This window comes from Sarcophilus harrisii, chromosome 5 (assembly GCF_902635505.1).
Source record: "Sarcophilus harrisii chromosome 5, mSarHar1.11, whole genome shotgun sequence".
Taxonomy (NCBI): domain Eukaryota; kingdom Metazoa; phylum Chordata; class Mammalia; order Dasyuromorphia; family Dasyuridae; genus Sarcophilus; species Sarcophilus harrisii.
Genome location: NC_045430.1, coordinates 287865662 through 287876684, shown reverse-complemented (window position 1 = coordinate 287876684; position 11023 = coordinate 287865662). Strand labels below are relative to the sequence as shown.

Here is an 11023-nt window from a genome sequence, read left to right as displayed (position 1 = left end):
TTAGTCTTTTTTCCTTTCCCTTTCCTTCTTTCCTCAGCTATTTGTGAAGCCTTATTAGACGGTCATTTTCTTTTCTTGCTCTTCTTTTTTTCCTTTGGAAAGTTTGTTCCAGTTGCTGCTGCTGCTGCCTAATTCTTCAAATACTCTATCTACTAGTTCCAGTTCCTTGAGTTTATTCATCATGTCCACAACCATATTCTTAAGTGTGGTCATTTAGCTCACACCTCTATGTTCTGATGATTTTCCCTATTTATAAAACATATTCAGGGAAAAGTTCTGCCAATAGTATCTTTTGAGGATGGGTACAGTTATGTGATCTTCTCAAATCTTATCCTGTCAACTGGCAGTTAGACCAGTTCTGCTCAAGGAAGGAGTAACATTTCAAATCAAGGTTAGGATCTCCTGAGACTAAGGTGGCTCAATGGTATAATTTCCCTATATACCCTTCCAAATTCTGTTTCATAATTTTCACCATCAGTAGTCAATCTGTCATAGTAAAATCATTTCCACATTAGAAATAAACTTCTAAATAAAAATACCCCTGGATACTGAGAGAACTTAGTTATTTATTTAGTACCAGAAAATCTTTTAGCAACGTCTTCCCCAGGGATCATAAGGTTTTTTGACTTTTTCCAAAAAGAAGGTCCCAAGTCATCTATTAAGTCCCCAAAGGGATAGGAGAGTTTTTGAGGACTTCTTCACTTTTGCCAATCAGTAAGTTATCATTATTTGTTTCTAAACAAAGCTTCCCCAATTGAAACTCAAGTTTTTAAACATTGTAAGCCCACTTTGGATTAGCTCAATTTATCGCAATAAAGATATGATTGCATGACCCTCTAGAGACAATTTTTTCATTAGCAGCACCTCCTAGCCAATGGTTTCCCCACGATTCCAAACAAGAAAAATTAGAATGTAATAACTGATTTTATGGATTTGTAATATAAAACAGCTATTTGTTGGGGTTCGCCCCAACTCCCGAGTGAAACAGACCTTATGTGACCAGAACTGCCTGTTCACCTGAGTAATGAAGACTGTGAGCAATGAGGGGTGAGAGTCAGGGTGGTGTGAGACTCCCTTTATTACAAAGACAGCAAGTCCTTTTATCTCCTCAGTGTATGCCTCTAGTTCCTATATCTTAATGTAAGCACACCCTAACCTATAGCAGATACATGATTCTCTACAGGAAGCTGCATGCAGATACAGAGTGAGCGTTCCTTTCCTAATAGGGTACGTGGTCACTATACTCTCCTCCAATGTGTGGCAAGCCTGTCCTGGGAACTGCCACATTGCTCCTTTGGGTGGGACCCCCTTCCTCCCTACGCCATCTTGTTCACCCTTACAAGGCTATGCTCAGTTTACCTGAGCCGTGCCCTGTGTGATGTCCAAGGCTGGGGGAAGGTTAGCAAGTCCTCTTACAGTTATTGACACTCAAATGACATCAGTTCAGTTTATTGTATCACTGCATGCATCTATCCATCTGAAGCCCTGAACTGATTGCCCTCAGTGAGCAGTGTAGCAGACTTTAGATCACTGAAAAAGTTATGCCTAGGGCTTTTCTCACTCCATAAAGCATATGTGTTGCCCAGCTCCTCTCAGTTTCTAGGAGTGGGAGTTAATTAAATACTTGGCAGACAGAATTTATACCTCATGTCTATGGGAAGGGATTACTGTGAAAGGAGCTAACAGAATGGATTCCAGCTGAACTTTATTCTTTTTGTTCCAGATTTCTTCTCAAATGTCAAGTTAGTCTTCCACAGATAATGCATTTTATATTGTATGTGATTCTGGATAGGTCATGGATAATCTCAGGCAAGGGCTCTGAATGAGAACAATTACTGCTTTGGAGGAGATATGTAATTTTTTTTTTTTTTTTAAGGCTTGCTTTGATCAGCCACAGCTACCTAGCTAGCATATCATTGTCCTAATTAGCATGTGTTCAAATCCCACTGGTGTTTCAATCGCCTCCATGTCTAAATTCCCAAATCTATCCATCTCATTGACAGGCCTCTAACTAGAAGCATCCTCCTGGACATGCTGGCCTGTCACATAAAAAGTCCCAGCTTAAAAAGTGTCCCCACCTTAGTTGTAAGCCCACTGTTTTCTCAAGGGGCTAGGCTAAGGGCTACAGTACTCCAAACGTGCCATGCTGGAGAGATTGTGCTTTTGTGAGCCCCATCTCCCCACTTCCCTGTGAGCATGTCAGTCTTCATCAAAAAAGGAATAATCAATGTATGTTCTGATATTACCAGAACACAAGTTTGGATGTGTCTTAGCAACTTACGGAAATAATTGTTCTGCCCCAAGGGAACAGCTGAATCCTCAGCTTTGGAGGGGACACTATAGATAATCTGGCAAAGAAGGAGGGAAAAGGTCCATACTAATACAAGATGCTAAGACTTTGTCATCGAATCCAACAGACAACTACCCAAGTACACACTAACTCTCTGCCATTAAAGCCAACTACCCAACCCAGACATACCAGTTACACAATAATGCTTCCATCAGTGGTAACAATATGCCAATGACGTCTTAGCAACATGACGATTGTATGACCATTACCCGCAGACACACTGGATCCAAGGAATCAGAACTTGCCCTCAGGCAGCTTCCCTACTACTAAGCCAAAGTATTTTGCTGGGGCTGCTGCTGCTACTTCTGCATGGTGTTGGGAGAGTTCTGTTATATAATAAGAAATGATAAGCCAGATATTGTCAGAAAAACATGGGAAGACTTACATGAAGTTAGCAGAATGAGGACAACAGTGCACTTGGTAACAGCAAGATTGTTCAATGAAGAACTGGGAATGACGTAGCTATTCTGACAAATATGAAGGACTTATTGTGAAAAATGCTCTGCACTTCCAAAAAAAGAACTGATGAAGGTAGAGGCATATGTTTTACTTTATTTCTCTTACATTTATTTAATCTGCATATAACTATGTTTTGCATGACTGCAAATGTATAATCTTTATCAAATTGCTTGCCTTTTCAAAAGGTGGAAAGGACAGGGAGGGAAGGTAATAGAGAATTTGTACTTCAAAATTTAAAAAAAATGAATGTCAAAATTTGTTTTTAAACACTAGCAGGGGGGAAATTAAACATTTATAAATAATACTTTCCAGATTTGTTTGTGAGGATCAAGTGAATTAACATCTGTAAAGTACTTTGCAAAACTTAAATTGCCTCAGAAATTCTAGCTATAAGTATAGAACCAGAATAGGGAGCCATTATTAAGCTTATAAAAGGTCATGGGCATTAGAAGAAGAAAGAGATAGCAAAATAGTACAAGAAAAGGGAACCATAATGTGGCAGAAAGAAATAAAGAAATTCAGATGGTTACATTACTCTACTATGCACCAAACTAGTGAAACTCTTTTCATTTCAGTGAATCACCTCTGGCAACAATAGCAAACGCTATGGTTTTGAGATGAAGAGCACACAAGATCTGTCAGATACTCATTATCCTTTACAAGTTATCACTGAATTACTGGCAGGGGATGAATAATTATATTTAAAAAGAACTTGTGTTCCACAGGGTGGACCTTCCCGGAGAAGGTGAGTCTATGGAAGGTTTTCACAACTGCTAGAGGCCATTTAAAGCACTTGAGTATGGTTATCAGTGGTATACTGGTAAATGTTTAAATGGCTCTCCAATGGGAAAAAAAAATATGTGTGTAGTTTGCCAATTTCCAAGGTGTAACTAGTAACTCCCAGGTGTTTTCCTGTAGACCTGGAAATGTGCTGATTAGCCCTACTGGATGATAAATTGTAAACATGGAGAACAGTACAAAAATATTTCCCTGAAATCTCAAGAGCACTCTCAGAACCCTGAGGGCATCTTATAGTTGGAAGCAGGTTTATCATTGGAATTAATTAAGATACTAACTCCAGAGCATGGGCTCAATTCCAAGATTCAGCCCTTTGCCTCCAAGTCACAAAAGTGGAAATCTCCAAATGCAAAGCTCTTTTTACTGAAACCTATTGTCTCTAATACAGTGCAAAGGCATACTGTGTAAGAGTAGCAGATAGCCTAGTAGTCCTAGAGTCAGAGCAACCTGGATTCAAATCCTGCCCCTGATATTAAGTCAGTAGTGGTGTTTATTTCCTCAATGTAGCAGTTAATGACTCTCAACCTCAGTTTGCTAACTATAAACTGGGAATAAGAACACCTGTTACAACCACCACACAGGGAATGAGATAACATCTACTGCTACTTAAATCACATGGAATATTTCTCTGTTATAAGAAATGACAAGGGGTAAGCTAGGTGGCTCAGTGGATAGAGCACCAGCCCTGAGGTCAGGAGGACCTGAGTTCCAATCTGGCCTCAGACACTTAACACTTCCTAGCTGTGTGACCCTGGGCAAGTCATTTAACCTCAATTGCCTCAGGAAAGCAAAAAAAGAATTAAAGAATAAGAAATGACAAGGGGAATGGCTTCAGAAATACCTGGGGAGACTTTCATGATCTGATATAAACTCCAGTGGGCAGAACCAGAACATGGTATACAAAAACAGCAATCCTGTAGCATAATCAATTGGGAGAAAGACTTAGCTATTCTACTCAATGCAATGATCCAAGTCACCTAATGTCCATCTTCTGCAAGAAGTCTGATCACAACCTCTCAGAATCAGAGGTTAGATGACCTCAACTATCTAATCCAAGATAACAGTGACAGAATAATAATCCTATCAGCATTATATACTTAACAAACTGCCATCTTTGCTCTGATTAAAAAATCTCTAGGCAGGGGGATCCTACGACTTCTCCAAATTCCACCTTAGCATATCTCCAAATTGTTAGAAAGATTTTCCCAGACTGGCACTTAAGTTTCCATGTGGTGATGAATGAGTCACCTGATGTTGTGGACATAGTTTCTTCATCATTAGAATGAGAAGAGGGGAGGTGACATGGAAGGGTAGGAGTTGTCACTGAACCTCTTGCCCAAAGTAATGGCTTCTCTCCCCCTGCAGTCAAGACTCCCTCAGCAGACTCCTACTGGGAACCGAGGACTTCTTAATTGCTAAAACTTGAGAGCCCCTTGGAGTTGCCTTCAATTCTCCTCCTCAAGCTCCAGCATCAGGTTTTTTACTCTATCATTTCTTCTTCCTAATTCTCATACATTACAGCAGAGCCTCCAAATATTAATGGAATCATGTTTCCTGCACATATTCACAACTTCCCAAACTTTTCATAATCAATTGTCTTTTAAAAAACATACCTCAATCCCAAAATGTTTATGTCATTTCCTTTCTTTTGAGGTTTTACCCAAAGTTGAAAAGTTACTTACAATTGAACTGAAATATGGACCATGCTGGTAGCTGGGAAGCTTTCCCATGAGCATCCATCCGTTTAGTACCTCAACACTGTCTTCCTATACATTCTTTTATCTAGTTTTTAATAAATGAAAGATCTTTTCCTGCCTACTCAAAATGTGAAACTGCTCCCAAACAAGTGAGGTGTCATTTATATCATTCACAAAGAAATTTGAGTCTTTTTAAATCATGTACCACAAGGTGTTTTTTATCCAAATCTATTTATTTGAAAGCTGTTTGTGCGTGTGTGTGTGTGTGTGTGAGAGAGAGAGAGAGATTGTGTATGTGTGTGTGTGTGAGAGAGAGAGAGATTGTGTGTGTGTGTGTGTGAGAGAGAGAGATTGTGTGTGTGTGTGAGAGAGAGAGAGAGAGAGAGAAAGAGAGAGGAGAGAGAAAGAATGCGTATTAGTGGTATATTTTAAAATAAGATCCTTTTGTTTCTCTTTAGGATCAATCATCACTTGGAACAGACACAACGTCTTACAGCATTTTATAATCAACTTCAGTCTTTTCCTTCACACAGAAATGTTCTCTGCCCTTTTCATCCCCAGATTGCAGTGTATCTTCCACTCTGAATGAGTTTCTAAATATCACATGAACGTACCTGAGTCAGACCTATGGTCTGTATCCATGGAAGGAGAACCCGAAAGGTGGAATGACTAAGCATCATCCCCCACGCTACGCCCACCTAAGACTCCCTATTGTTCATGCTTTAGGACAAAGAACTCTTTTTTTAATGAATTCTTCATGGAAACAACTAAGCTCCTGGAAGGGTCAGCTCAAGAACCACTTGTATTAAGGCCTTTCTGGATTTTCCCTGGGTGTCGGTGGCCTCTCTCCCTGTCACCACAGACTCCAGAAAGTTTCCAGACCTCAGTAGCTCAGTACAATAAAACATGGGAGCCACAACCAGAAAATAAAGTAAGCCCCATTTTAGCATTAGAAGGAATTTTTACTGAGGTCTTGCTCTGGCCTTCCAGCAAGTCAACGAGAGGACTGTGTTCCTTACACAGCACAAAAAACCCTGACAGATTCTTCCCCCCCCCTCCGTGTGCGCTCACCTGGGGAGGACTTGAAGCCCCCGAGAAGCCTGTAAGCTCGCTGTCCCTCTTGACCCTTCAGGTCCTAAGCTGCAAGGACAGCGCCCACAAGCAGGGAAGACTTGGGCAGGGAGGCTGGGGCGGGTTGGACCTGCCTGTGTTCAGTGACTCCTCCCCTCTCAAAAGTCTCTGAGCTGCAACACCTGGGGCTTCCTGCAAGATACAGAATCACCACCCTTCCCTGCCCCCCATCCTGTAAGTGTCTGTATCAGCCATGTAGGGATCTTGGGGAGTCTAGCCTCCACTCCCCCACCTCTGCCACTGCAGCAGCTGCGCACTCGCCGCAGCCTTGCCCACCCAGAGCCAGACTGGAGACTAAACATGATGCCCTTACCTCTTTCTCTACATTTTTAATTTGAAAACCTCTCTCTGGCTCCAATCCTACCCCTGCCCACCCCTGCCACCTATCCTGAGGCCCCAAGAAATGAAGAAGATGCTCACTGTACCTGAGATGACCTATTAGAAATACTCCCATGTGTCCACATCTTAAGGGATCAGGGCAGGGCAATGGTCAGGGAACAAGCGATCTACCCACTGGTTTGGTCCTGGTTTCTCTGAGAAGAAAAAGACAAAAGACCCAAGCCATGCTGCTGTCAACCACCCAAAGAACTTGGGGAATCCTTCCTCATTTTCCCACTGCCCAGATCTGATGTGGAGAAGACAAAAAAAGTATTTTTCTTTTTAATTTCTCTAATATTCATTTCTCTTTTCAGTTTAACAAATCCTCTCTCTACATCACTACTTGCTTCCAGAAACACCCACCACCACCACCACCAATACCACTGAGAGGAATAGAAATAAATAAAATTGATTTGACATAGGGAGCAGAGGAAAATAAAAACATATCCCACATCATCCATGTACCCATGGAAGGGAAGTAAGGGGGAGGGAGAAGGAGGGTCAGAAACAAGTTGGTTTTTCTTTCAGATATGGAACAATGCCACAAGAAACCTTTTTATGCTAAAACGATAAAGAATTATAGACTGATTACTAAAGAATCCAGCACTAACATTTCCCTGTCCAGGTCACTCAAATGAGGTGCCTGAGGCTGGATTTGAACTTCCGGACTGCAGGCTAAATGCTCTGTGCACTGTGGCTCCCCCCAGCTGCCCCATTTATTTTAATAGCTCCCACCGTGGTTTCAGATACCTTGATTTGGATGGCCAGCTGGGTTGCTCTGCCTCCATACTCCCCTCACGCCAATGCATCCTCCATGTAGCCAACAAAGTGATTTCCCCCAGGCGCTGCTCTGCCCCATCACTCCCCTACTCCACATATTCCAAGAGTTCCCAATCCCCTCCAGGATCAAATGCAAAATCCTCCTTCATTCAAAGCCCACCTTGGCTTAGACATGGCTACTTGACCAGCCTTCTCCTCCCTTCCTTCCTGCCCCCCACCCATGGATTTGATGACTCTCACCTTGCTCTTCTGGGATGTAGGCAGTCACCTCTCAGTTCAGATCATTCCCTCTGGCTGTCCCCCGGGACTGGAATCCTCTCTTCTTGGTCCAAGTCCCAGTTAAAAACCTCATTTGCCACAGGAAGCCTTTCCCAATCCTGGGTAATTGGGGGAACTCCCCACCTTTTACCATCTTAGTTATCCCACAGAGCTGGTTTGCACACATTTGTTTGCTTGTTGTGTGGCTCTCCCCCCTCCCTTACCCCTTTAGGCCGGGAGCTTCTTGAGGGCAGGGATTGTCCTCTGCCCCTTTCTACCAACCTAATTCCAATACCTAATAGATAGTAGGCACTGAATAAAACTTTATTGACTGTTCCCATTTGATTCATCTCAAAAACAATTCCTGCTTCCTCCACTCTCACAAACTCCCTCTGTTGATGGGTTCGATTCCACTGCTTTCTACCTGTTTTAACTTTGGCACCTCAATCACTCCATTCCCCACCTCCACCCCCCTCAAGTTTCCCCACTTATGGGTTCCTTTGCAACCTGCCAATGTCCCTCCTCCTTGAAGACACTTCACTGGACCCTAAATATGCACTTTTGAGCTGTCACTGAACAACATGGAACAAATGCAAATGACTGAGCTCTTCTCAGCCTGACCATGAACTAAGGGAATTCCGAAGGATTCCTGGTGGAACGTGTTATCTACCTGCAGGGAAAGAACTGAGCGACTCCAAAGGCAGGTGGAAGCAAGCTATTTTCACCTTATTTTGCGTGTGTTTTTCCTTTGGGCTGCTTCTTCTTTCATAATTCTTACATGGCAATATGTTTCACATGACTGTACATACATAGTCTTTATCAAATTGCTTACCAATTGCTTATTCTTTTGAAGAAGGGAGGGAGAAAAAAGGAAATGCAAAATTTTGTAAAAGTGAACGTTAAAAATTGTCTTTACAAGAGAAGGTCAATGAATTGGGCTTGCAACTAAAAATGCTAGAAAAGGAATAAATTAAAAACCCCCAGTCAAACACTAAACCTTGAAATTCTAAAAATAAAAGGAGAGATCAATAAAATTGAAAGTAAAAAACTATTGAATTAATTAATAAAACTAAGAGTTAGTTCTATGAAAAAACCAACAAAATAGACAAACCCTTAGTAAATCTGATTAAAAAAAGGAAAGAGGAAAATCAAATTGTTAGTCTTAAAAATGAAAAGGGAGAACTCGCCACTAATGAAGAGGAAATTAGAGCAATAATTAGGGATTATTTTGCCCAACTTTATGGCAATAAATTTGACAACTTAAATGAAATGGAAGAATACCTTCAACAATATAATTTGCCCAGATTAACAGAGGAAGAAGTCAATATCCTCAACAGTCCCATCTTAGAAAAAGAAATAGAACAAGCTATTAGCCAACTCCCTAAGAAAAAATCCCCAGGACCAGATGGATGTACATGTGAATTCTACCAAACGTTTCAAGAACAATTAACCCCAATGCTATATAAACTATTTGAAAAAATAGGGACTGAAGGAGTCCTACCAAACTCCTTTTACGACACAGACATGGTACTGATACCTAAACCAGGTAGGCTGAAAACAGAGAAAGAAAATTATAGACCAATCTCTGTAATGAATATCGATACTAAAATCTTAAATAAAATATTAGCAAAAAGATTACAGAAAATCATCCCCAGGATAATACACTATGATCAAGTAGGATTTATAACAGGAATGCAGGGCTGGTTCAATATTAGGAAAACTATTAGCATAATTGACTATATCAATAGGCAAACTAAGAAAAACCATATGATCATCTCAATAGATGCAGAAAAAGCATTTGATAAAATCCAACATCCATTCCTAATAAAAACACTTGAGAGTATAGAAATAAATGGACTTTTTCTTAAAATAGTCAGGAGCATATATTTAAAACCATCAGTAAGCATCATATGCAATGGGAAAAACTGGAATCTTTCCCAGTAAGATCTGGAGTAAACAAGGTTGCCCTGTCACCATTATTATTCAATATTGTATTAGAAACACTAGCCTCGGCAATAAGAGTCGAGAAAGAGATTAAAGGAATCAGAATAGGCAGTGAGGAAACCAAACTATCACTCTTTGCAGATGATATGATGGTATACTTAGAGAATCCTAGAGATTCTATGAAAAAGCTTTTAGAAATAATCCATAACTTTAGCAAAGTTGCAGGTTATAAAATAAATCCCCATAAATCCTCAGCATTTTTATACATCACCAACAAAATCCAACAGCAAGAGATACAAAGAGAAATTCCATTCAGAATAACTGTTGACAGCATAAAATATTTGGGAATCTATCTACCAAAGGAAAGTCAGGAATTACATGAGCTAAATTACAAAAAACTTTCCACACAAATAAAGTCAGACTTAAACAATTGGAAAAATATCAAGTGCTCCTGGATAGGTCGAGCGAATATAATAAAGATGACAATACTCCCTAAACTAATCTATTTATTTAGTGCTATACCAATCAGACTTCCAAGAAAATATTTTAATGATCTAGAAAAAATAACAACAAAATTCATATAGAAAAATAAAAGGTCAAGAATCTCAAAAGAATTAATGAAAAAAAAAATCAAATGAAGGTGGCCTAGCTGTACCTGATCTAAAACTATATTATAAGCAGCAGTCACAAAACCATTTGAGTATTAGGCTAAGAAATAGATTAGTTAGGTCAGTGGAACAGGTTAGGTTCACAAGACAGAATAGTAAATATATAGCAATTTAGTGTTTGACAAACCCAAAGATCCTCACTTTTGGGATAAGAATTCATTATTTGACAAAAACTGCTGGGATAACTGGAAATTAGTATGGCAGAAATTAGGCATGGACCCACACTTAACATATACCAAGATAAGATTAAAATGGGTCCATGATTTAGACATAAAGAACGAGATTATAAACAAATTGGAGGAACATAGGATAGTTTATCTCTCACACTTGTGGAAGAGAAGAAATTTGTGATTAAAGACGAACTAGAGACCATTATTGATCACAAAATAGAAAATTTTGATTACATCAAATTAAAAAGCTTCTGTACAAACAAAACTAATGTAAACAAGATTAGAAGGGAAGCAACAATGATCTCTAGTTCTTCTTTGGTCATAAAGACCTTCCCCTTCCACAGGTCTGAGAGGTAAACTATCCTGTGTTCCTCTAATTTATTAATAATT

The 11023-nt window shown here is 40.0% G+C and overlaps 1 long non-coding RNA gene across 1 annotated transcript; it reads left to right on the top strand.

The window, feature by feature from the left end:
• Nucleotides 1–1377: 1377 nt before the first annotated feature.
• On the top strand, nt 1378–7059 carry LOC116419652. Its single transcript, XR_004229917.1, has 4 exons — nt 1378–2881; nt 3385–3554; nt 4973–5082; nt 5763–7059. It is a non-coding gene; the product is annotated as an uncharacterized LOC116419652 (long non-coding RNA).
• The last annotated feature ends 3964 nt before the right edge of the window (nt 7060–11023 follow it).